Source organism: Marmota marmota, unplaced genomic scaffold (assembly GCF_001458135.2).
Source record: "Marmota marmota marmota unplaced genomic scaffold, marMar, whole genome shotgun sequence".
Lineage (NCBI taxonomy): Eukaryota > Metazoa > Chordata > Mammalia > Rodentia > Sciuridae > Marmota > Marmota marmota.
Window position 1 is genome coordinate 7679806 of NW_025999932.1, and position 11468 is coordinate 7691273.

Below are 11468 nucleotides of genomic sequence, written 5' to 3' on the forward strand. Positions count from 1 at the left end.
GACAGTAAAGACACCTACATCTGCCTTATTGTGTTAAGTTAAATTGCAGTGCAAACTCTGGGATTTCAAAATCTCTCCTGATACAAACAAATCAATGCACCATTATTGTACTGGAGGGTAGATGTGTACCCAATGACACCATTTGGTAGAATGTGCCCAGTGATTGGAGAGAATTGGTGGGTGCTTGGGTTTGCCCATGGAAATACAATCACACCTTTCTGCAAATCTCTTTCTCCTGCCAACTACAGGTAAAAGAGGGATGATTGAATATTATACATATCTTTTGACAAAAGAAGAAGTACTAGGATGGAGAGAAAGAACTGTGAAGGTCCAGAGGGACTAGGAGCTCCCCATGGTTGCCCTGTGTGATTTGCCTCTGCTGTGGCATGGCCACACCCCTCGTCCACAATACAGATTAGGAAATACAAATTAGTTAAACTTCATTATTTAAGGCAATATACACTGTAGTTATACAATTGATACTATTTACAATCAAAGATCTGCTCATTAGATCATCAAATTTCTTTTCAATAATTAAAGATGGTAAGTTTCAATGATGTGAATTTAGTCTCTTTTTAGAAACGTTGGCCTAATCAACTAAACAACTTTAGAACATAGTAAATTATCTCTGTATATATACCTCGTGAGAGATGTCCCACAAGCAACAACACATAGAAACATTACCGTTTTTATTTTATTTTGTTATTGATATCTTGAAATCATAAGATGAAGTATGCATAAATGGATGAAAAATGAGATCAAATAATAGCTTGCTTAATATTTTCAGTAAAGAAAATGCATAAATATAAGTTCAGAAGTTAAGTAAAAATTCTGTACTTTCAAGTTTGATTTAGAAATGTCAATATAAAATATTCTGTGCATTTCTTTGACATATTCCTGACTTCTGTTCACTGGAAAAGCCTAGAAACAACCACCAGCCCAGCAGCAGTAACAGAGCCAGTTTGTTATCAGAGGAGAGCATTGGTACACATGTGATCGACCCTGGGCATTTAGCTTTAGCCAAACCGGCTGATTTTAAACTTCAGGTTATGTTTTCATTTTAAAATCAATACTAAATGGGCTTCACAGATGTTATATTCAGAACTTAATCAATTCTACCTAAACCATTCTGATTTTGGACCATCTTCATAATTCTCCATGTCTTATGCAAATATTTACTAATCCTTTTTGATGAGGTCAATATACAAGGCCCTTGGATTGTACAAGTGAAAAGATATTTGTTGCATCTTTGGAGCTCAACCTCTAACTCGCATCTGCCTCTACAGGATCCATTAAATATAGCTCGAGTGTCAGTAATAGCAATTACCCACAAAATCTGTATTTCCACAGGCTTAGGACTTATCTTGGGCCTTAAAAATATAAATGCAAACTCCTGTGTAAAAAGATCCCTTAGTCCATGCTGTGAATAGTGAATCTGAGAGGAGGACAAGTCCAGTGCCAATGTGGTCTTTAAGTGGGCATTGTCCCACAAGGACACTATACACTTATTCTAGAATGTTGTTGTTCAATAAAACATTCTTGCTGTTCCACTTACAGATTTGACTTGGAATCTATGAGTGGTCATTAAATCAGTAGTATTTCCTTGAGCACACATGCATCATGCAGCTAATTAGGGGTATTTTTTAATTTTTTATTTATTTTTTGCCTAGAAATAAGAAAAAAAAAAATCTCCTATTAAGCAAAAAGGAATAAGACCTTCTGCTTGCTAAGAGGTTTTCCTAGTTCTTAATTAATATCATATAAGCACACCTTGTATTTCTACCTTTCCATGTTTAAGTGGAACTGTAAAGATATCATGAAAAACAATTCTCTGTATCAAGCTGAAATACTTTATATGAAACTAACGGAGGCTCTGAAAAGCTGTGGAATTAAACATACACAACTGTCAGAGTGTCCGGATCATTTGATGACAAAGAGTGGCTGTAGGACTAGAGAGGCTGCCTGGATCCTGGGTCTGTACCTCTAGCCATTCCTGCAACCTCAGAGTTAACCTGACAGAGCCTCAGTTTCCTCCTGGCTGAAGTGAACCCGCCTCAGGAGGAAAGCTGAAGATCAAATGAATGAACAACATCCACACGATGCTTATAAAGGTGTGTCCTCCACTGGCCAATACTAAATAAACTAGTGTCTGTTTATGTCATTGCTTTTTCTAGTTATCTTCTTTGGCTTTGCTCTTCACTTCTATTTTCAACATTATTGAAAAGCTACAAATTGATTGTTCTGATTAAATACTTTCTAACAAAGGGAAAATAATTGTATGCTAAAAGCTTAGGTTTAACCCTTCAGTTTTATCCCGGAGGATTCCCCATATTTAGCAATTTGATTTGTCACACTCACTTAACTTTGGGAGGCTATAAATATTTTCCTAGATTTGCTCAAACCTTCCGCTACATCCCTGATGTGAATGCCACCTTCAGGGCTACAGCCCCACCTGCCCACAGCCATTGCTGCTGGGTTCCTTACCAATCATCAAGGGCGACCTGCAAGGCCACAGAGGTACAGAGTCACCTTTCACAAGCCAGCGTGGCACCCTGCCACTCCCGTTGCTCCTGACCTAGTTCTGAATATATCTTTGACCTTTAAAAATACTGCAGACAACTGCTTTTTCTTTTACAGGTAGAATAGCATTTAAAAGCTATGCTCTGGAGTTCAGTTGTAAGGTCCCCTTTTCACTTTTAAGGGCATTGATATTTTTAATAGCTTGCTTTTCTTTTATTACTTTGTTTTAAACCTGCTCATCCATTGTGACTTGTTTTTCAACTTGAATTTCTCTTAATTTTTTAAATAATTTTTATTATGGATTGAAGAATGTTTCCATTTAATGAATTATGGGTAAATAAATATAGAACTAGGAATTAATATCCACTAACTACCATCTTTAGGAATTCTATTCTTTACATTCCAAACATATTATATTCTTCTATATCACAGATTTCATATACTTAATTCTATAAATATTTAATGCATTGTTCTGCATTTAGTGTAATATACACCTAGCATTTAAACTGTTTGAATCAATAAAAGATTGATCTACATGTATTCAAGTTTTAAGCTGATGAGTACTCCTTGAATGTGGTTGCATATGTGAGTGTCATTTTAAGTGCATTTTGACTGAAATGCTGAAAATGGGAAAATAACAATATTTTCTCATCTTTCTTAGGATAACATGAACAATAAATCACTGGAGAGAAATTAGTTAGAGTGAAACTCTTGGCAATTAGATGGATCTTGAAAAATGTGTTACCATTCTTACAGGAAATAATTAGTGATGTTCAGGAAAAAAATATAATTCAAATAGCATAAGACACAGTGAAAAATCTGCAGTACCCCAGTGATTGTCCGGGTTCTCCTTGAATGGAGCAGGGCCTCTGTCACACCAGGCGGTGGGAGCCAGGTCAGTTATCTACCAGGTCTTTTCTTCTCTAGTCTAAATAAATTTGTCTGGCTTTTAACACTGGACCCTTAGTATAATTCACCTTCTGTTTAGGCACAGAAGCAGCAAGCCACTGGCCTGCAGCTCGGGCCCAGGCTGAATGCTGAATATTTTTTGTTTCTCGGGCTTTTACAAATTCCCTCTTGGAATTCTCCATTCTAATTTTTTTCAGTTTTCTTTGTGTATTGTTTTCTAGGACAACCATAGCAACCCCCCACAAACTCAGTTACTTAAAACAACAAAAATTTACTCCCTCCTGCTTCAGGAGGCAAGAAGCCCACAATCAAGATGGACCTCTGGTAGCTTCTCTAACCCCAGCCAATAGCTGGCTGGCACTGCATAATCCTGTCTCGGCTCTCTTCTCATGGCCCTCTTCCCCTTGTGGCTGTCTCCCTTCATTTCATATGACACCAGACAGACTGCATTAGGGCCCACCTCCTGACCTCATCTTAACTTGATGACATCTGCAGAGACCCCATTTCCAAATCAGTCCACTCCTCATCTAGGAGGGGTTAGGAGGTCAACATATCTTTTCGGAGGACATAGTTCAACCCATAATAGCAGATACTTCTGATTATTTTATCTCTAGTTTAAGTCTTTTACAAATTAAGAATAAATGGACTATATTTGATTATCAGTAATTTGATTTTAACTGTAATATGTTTGTATTACCTTATTATATTCATGAGGATGAGTTCATTCATTAAGTCAGGCAATATTTATTGATCAATAATAAGTGACTGATTGATGACTAATCTGAGCTAAACTGGAGAGTGAGGAGCAGAAATGCAAGTTAAATAGAAACCTTCTCTTAAAGAAGCTTAGATTATAGCAACAGAAATAAAACAACCCTGAAATGCCAACAATTTAAAATAGAAAATAATTAGTGCCTTAATTGATTCAGGGATAAGGTTCCAAGAGGAAGGAGTGCATCTGTGTAAGGAAAGTTCCTTCGAATAACGATGGTCAACAGAGAGGGGTTTTCTCTCCTTCACCAAACAGTTAGCTCTGGGAAGAACTTCCTGGCCCTCTTCAAATACATCAGCATCTAAGTAGTAGATATGCCCATGACTTGAGGCTGTGCTGCCCAATAGTGGCCAGGCACCAGGGCTATTTTCTGAGCTGTTTATATTTATGATGAGATAAATACAGTAATTGAAACAAGCATTTTGAAAGTTTTAGAAGAACTCTGATAATTCTGGATATGTTGAAAGTCTTAACTTTCTAAAATTGTGAGTTGGTGTTTTGTATGTGATTTTTTCATTGTTTTCTATTAATTTATTTTTATTACATTTTACAGAAGTGTAGCTCCAGGATTTGTTGAAATATAAAAAAATAAACCAATTCTTTCTCTCAGATATTTGAAATGCTCTGAACTAAGACTTTTTCTGGAGAAGGTCCACATTAAAACAGCACTGCAGGGCCTCAGGCCAAATCTTTCCCATGACCCATCCCACAAGGTCATAGCTAGACAGCTCAGGTGACAAGTAAGAAATCTAATTATATTTCTTCATATCCAGACTTGTCTAGACTGTTTATGAAGGCATCTCAGATATAAAGATAATCACTAGTTTAAAAAGAGAAAAAAAAATGGAGATCGAATTTTTCCCTGGACTTGCCATTATAGTTATGTGTTCAAAGTAGCTAGGCATATCCAGGGGACAGTGAACGGTTTCCAGAAAGTGGTCTCCACATCCTACTGCAAGACCCTGAAGCTCATCTGCATCCAGCCTTTAAAAATTTCTACCACCCATCCAAGAGACGATTTTAATAAAAACACAATGATATTTGGCATATGAAAAAATGTTTAAAGCATACCAAGTTGTTTGTACATGAAAGGAATATTTTTACTACAGGTACAGACTTTTTTTTTTTTGGAAAATTCCAATAAAGAAAATATCTCAAACATTGAGCAAAAACAAAGTCATGAAGTATTGTGAGCCTTTTTGTTAAGGATTTTTGGACTAAGAGTGGAGAATCTGCACAAGATAACCATTCTCTCTGTTGCTGTTTTCTTCTTATTCCATAATCTAGTGACCCTGATTTTCTTTATGAACAGGTTTTTATGCTGGTCATTTGGGGAAAAGACAGTCAATAAGTTATACCAAAATCATGTCGTCAATATAAAATTTGCTCAGAATATATGAAAGTATTTTTTTCTGCAAAGTATTACATTTTTCTTTTATTCTTCTTTAGAGAGGTTGTTTGAAATCTTTTCTTTGACATTCCGCTGTCTCTCACACATGTGTAAGTTGAAAATCTCTTTTTTGAGGAATCTCAATAAAATCTTACTCAGTCTAGGCATCACCTTCTGGTCATCTCCTTGCTTTGGCACTTTCTCCTATTGTAAAAACAAAGGGGCAAAAGAGACATGCTTTATGACAATACTTCTATGTGCATGTGACTTTAGCACAGGAACGCTGAGCTAACATACAAGTCTTCCATGGAAAATGCATTTTGAAGATTGTTGTTAGAGACCAGACAGGAACTACTGAGGTTGAGAGAACAGAGTAGGAAGAGAACAGCCCAGAGACCCCCAACCAGGACACAAGAAGCCCAAGCTTCACAGACACTGAGACTGAATTCAGGGAGCCACCAGGCAGCCTATCTATGTGATCTTAACTACATTTGTGACCTTCGGATAATTAAGAGGATGTAGAGAAAACCAGTAGTGCCAATGAGCAATGGTTTTACAAATGTTTCAAATTCAAGTCATGTTTTCCTAAAGAGAATTTGTCTATGAATCAAGTCTCCAAGGACAATTTTATTATTCACAGAAGGAAAATTTAAGACCAAACTAATTTCCCAACACGGCAACAAAAGTTTACAGCAAAGGACGTAGCCCCATGTTACACATTAAAAGAAAAAAAAAATCCCCAACTTCTTCTTGGTAGCACACTTTTACACAACTTAAGGGATCCCTGTCAGTCAACTTTGTGTCACTTCTTATTGCACTACGGATCAGCTCTGACACTGTCTGAACATAGATGTCACCTGTCAGATTGTTCATGCTTAACATTACTGACCCTAAGCTGAATACCCACAGAAAGAAAGAAATGAACAAGATGGAGTTAAAAAGGAAGCAGCCTGCCCATGGCCTGCTCTAATTCCATAGTCACCCTCCAGAAATCCAAGGATTTGTCTGCAGATACTCAAAAAGAACTATCCCCTGGAACTTCATATAATTTTACTTCTTATAGTTTTCATCTGGGAAAAAATATAAACCCAAAGACACCAGAGTAACTATAGAATTTACTAAAACACAAATCAGTAGGTATTATTTAATCACTAGAAGTATTACAATTTTTTTACATTTGAACTAAAGAAATATTTGAACTAAAACAAGCATTTAAACTAAAATATACATTATGTTACATATTATGCTATATATTTATCATATTACATATATTCTTATATATTAAACTGTATATACATTTTATAAATATATAAAATAAAATGTTTGGACTTTATAAGATACGTAAAAATTTATGATTTTGGATATAAGTAAATGTATATATGCACACACATGCATTGTAATATTTCTCTTAGATGATTTCTGGATACTTTGTCATTTGATTATGGTTGAATAACTATTATTTTAGAGATTTAAAAGCTAGCTTTATCAGGGAAGTGAGCCAAGTTATATATTCTAAAGAATCTGATCCATTAATTAAAATCATAGTCTAATATATATATCCAATTAGTAGAATTCATTTAAATTTCCCATTAAAAGAGAGTTGAAATTCTTGCCAAAATATTTATTATCATTAACTCCACAAGTATAGTTTTATCAATATTAATTGATCTGTTCACTCATAGAGCCTTCTCTGAAGCTTATCAGAATTTGAATACAATGCTTGCTACCAATAATGTATAGCTCCAGAGACCTGTTCTCTACCCTCCTCTGGATGCAAAACGTGGTAAGTTCTAATAGAGATCTTGTTGACTACTTTCATGTGTCATCTTGACTGAGCCATGGAGTGCCCAGATATTTCACCATTTCTCCCCCTGTGTGCACAGGGTGTTTCTGGGTAGGATTAACATTTGAATCCGTAGATGGAGTAAGGGAGATTGATCTTCTTAATGTGGGTGGATTTTATTTGATTAGTTACAGGCCCAACCAGAGCAAAGGTTGACCATTTCCTGAACAGAATGGAATCCTTCCTGCATAACTGCATCATCTTTTTCTTGCCTTTGGACCAAACTAAAACATCAGCTAGTCCTGGATCTATAGATTTCCGGCCTTCTTCTCCGTGGGCTGCTAAGCCTTATATAGCAGTTCACAGGCTAAAACTCATGGCTTGATTTCATGAGGGAAAGAAGGGAGATATTACAATTTTATCTGAATAAATATCATTATAAGATTTCAACCATCTTACTTTACAGAAAATTATAACCCCAACGATTTACACAATAACAATTTTTCATGAGGAGCATTTTCAAGTATAATTATTCCACTGTGTTTATTGCTATGTCTATTCCATCTGTGACAGAACAATTAGATAAAGCAATTCATCATTCCCTACTTTTCTCTAGATTGAGAGGAAGGAATGAAAGGTATGTGCCCATCTCAGGGAAGATAAGCAAGAGCTTTTATCTAGAGGCCTCTTATTTTTCTTGTCTAGAGGTGAATCCAGGGAGGCTGTGTTTGAAAACCTGGGCTGAGGGAGGAAGAAGGCAGAGTTTTATATTGGATAGGGTCTGAAGGGCGGAGAGAAAGGGCCGTGTTCCCAATGCAATGAGGGTGATGATTCTCAACACTGGGAAACGTGTACAATTCAGCGAATAGGAATGCAGATGATCATTTGAAGGAAAAATAACACTTTGGAAATTTACTTCACATCTTCCATTAAAATAAGTCCAGATGAGTCAAAGGTGGAAACATGGTTGGGATGGAACATTATAAAAGAAAACATGAGAGGTAGATTCTATTTTACAATTTCATAGTCAGCAAAACTAGTCAGCATTTCAAAGTGTCGAATAAAACACAGACGACATATAGTAAAGCACTGGTAAATTTCAATACATATAGATTTAAGATTCTTAACATAAGATTTCACAAGGTCAAGGACTTTGGTTAATTTGGGAAAATATTTTTTCATATCACAGGATAAGCAATAGCAAAATCTCCTCAATAAAATAAATACTCTTGTTAATGAAAAGGAAAATAAAAAGCATATTACATTGCACTGAAGAACAAAGCACCATTCACAGGTAAGAAAATACAAAATGTTCTTAAAGCTGACAGTGTTACTGAGAATATACCTTTTCATAATCATTATGAAAGGTATCTGGCAATAACAATCCAAGTGTATGTGGGCATTCCTTGTGATTAGGCAATCATTCTCTTGGGCATTTAATTCCACAGCTATGTTTAATGTTGTATGTGGAAGGCCATTGGTAACAGTTAGTTTATGTTATATAGAACCATCTACATGCTACTAATGTGGGCAAGTTCAGTAAGTAGTAATAAATGTATTGCAACAAGGAAATATAAAGCTTTATGGAGAACATGTATTACATCACATTTCTTTTGTTGTAGTTGTTGGAAAATAAAATTCAGACATAGTATTTGGAGGTGCATTTAGAGCATCTGGAAAGACATACAAAAATAATGGATACACCTAGGGAGAAGATGTAGCTAGTTGGACAGAAGAAAGAAAAATTCACATTGTAGCATTCTCTACTTCTCAATCTTTTATGTTGAAAATGTATAAACTATTTGAAAGAAAATAAACGAGACACTTAAAATCCCCAAGTATTTACAAACAACTAACACCAAAATCATCCTTAATAATGTATAGGTCAAAGAATAATATCATGAAACTATGAAATACTTAGAATGAAATCATAATAAAGCAATATAAATCTAGATATAGATACAATGGGGTCACATACAGGTAAAACTAGACTTAACTGAAAATTATAGCTTTAAATGATTGTATTTTACAAAAAGAAATAATGAAGTATTGAAGAGAAAGATTGAAGGGAAAGAAAAAATCATAGTGGAAAAACATAATAAATAATAAAACATGAAGACAAACATGTAGTCAAGCATAAAAACATTCTAGACATAAAAATGTCCTAGAAACCATCAACAAAACCAAAAAGCAACTTAACGAAAGAAAGTCAAGTAAAATAGACAAAAAAATAGACAAAAAGAAATTTTAAATAATGATTATGACCTGAGATAAAAGTGAGATTATCTGAGAATACCAGGAACACTTTTTTTCAATGCCCATGTGAATCTAAATTAAATGTGCAAGGAGCTAGACAGCTGCCTGAACTAGAAAAACCTTAACCCAAGAACACATAAATAAAGCAGAACAAAAAGCTGTGGGAGTCAAAATCAAAGTAAAGAAATTCACTAGTAAAAGAGTTTCTCGACAGAAATTAGAGTTGCAGTCTTCTACACGTGATTCCAAATGTTCAAGGGCACAGGCATAATAGTCTTATGCAAGAACTTCTTAAAAATGAAAAAAAGTGGAAGATTACCCATCTTATGTCATAGGCTTTCACATGAAGAGGAGCAAAAGCTGGAACTAAAACTAGCTACATTAAATTCAGCAGTGCATTTTTAAAAATCCTACCTAACCTACTAGTCATAACCTAAAATTAGAGTGTTGTTTCACTCTAGAAATTTGAATAACATAATGTATGCCATTAATAGATAGAAAGGAAAAAAATCATCTGCTTAATTTATGCAAATGTTTTATAAAATTAAAATATTCGCTATAAAAACACTTAGCTGAATAGAACTAGACGTGACAGTGACAGTCATTAACCTGATAATGGTATTGGCTAAAATGAATGTAAATTGTGACAGTTTGGGTGCATTCTTTTACATTCAGGAGAACAGCTAGAATGTCTGGTAATATCATTGTTATTCTGCAGGAGAGCATACCCCCTGACCCATGGTATAATTTCAAAAGTATAAGAAGCTTGAAATTATATGAAAAAATAACTACTAACAGATACGATTGTCTTCATCAATACTTAAAGAATAAGTTATTTAGACAACCAGGTTCACTAGATCAGAATTACATTGCAAAATAGTAGAAATCGCCAGTAATCACAACTAAAAAAAAAAAAATGTGTTAGAAAAAAAATTCCACTCGAAACAGAAGCATAGGCCATAAAATTATCAGGAAAGTAAAACTATTCAAGCATTCAATACCTTTGTTAAAAATTCACAAAATCTTGAAGGGCATTAAAATGATGCAAAAATAAACACATTCTGAAATGTATCAGGGATTGTTTCTTGGGAAAATACATACTCTATAAAATGTTCATATTACTTACACATGTCCCACAAGCAAGGATGACAAAGAAGCTCAGTTTGACATTTCTGGGGGTGTTGTGAGCGGTACAGCCTGCAAGTTTACTACACGGCTTGAAGTTGGACATCCATAGTCAATGAAATTTTCCTTTGTTCCTCATCTGATGGAGATGACATCAGAGTGTGTGGACAGGACAACACCAACCCAGCACCTGGCAAAGACTGGCACTTAGCTTTGCCCCCCGTGGATGTCCTGAAGTCACATGCTGGTGGAAGACCTTCTGTTTCCTCAATACATTCGTTTGCTTCTTAGTACCAGAACTTCTGCGTGAACTAGGAAGAACACATTGTTGATATATTAAAAAAAATTGCAAGTACTGTATACAGGAAAAACCAAACACAGGGCCAACTCTGGCACGAGATCTGGGGAACCCCATTGTTGAAACCTGGGTGTGGAGGCTGCCTTCACACTTGAGACCTCAAGTCTTCCAGGAGGCAGCTGTCAATGTACGTGAATATTCCGTGTTAGACAGTAAATGACCTCAAAGCTGCTTTTCAAAATCATTGTGTTACTTGAATAAATAAATAAATAAATAAATGTGGAGTTCTTAATCTTTCAACCAGTTATAGAAAAGGAAAGAGAATACTTTTGTGAAGGAGAAGAAGACTTCTTATGTATTTAAATTTGTAGGGCTGATTTAATTTTCATCTGTAAGTTGAAATAGGAGATTTCAT

The 11468-nt window shown here is 35.2% G+C and overlaps 1 long non-coding RNA gene across 1 annotated transcript; it reads right to left on the reverse strand.

Annotated features, from left to right (window-relative positions):
- Positions 1-5247: 5247 nt before the first annotated feature.
- LOC125615976 lies at positions 5248-11050 on the reverse strand. Its single transcript, XR_007346575.1, has 2 exons — positions 10757-11050; positions 5248-5795 (listed from the first exon to the last, which is right to left on the reverse strand). It is a non-coding gene; the product is annotated as an uncharacterized LOC125615976 (long non-coding RNA).
- Positions 11051-11468: the final 418 nt, after the last annotated feature.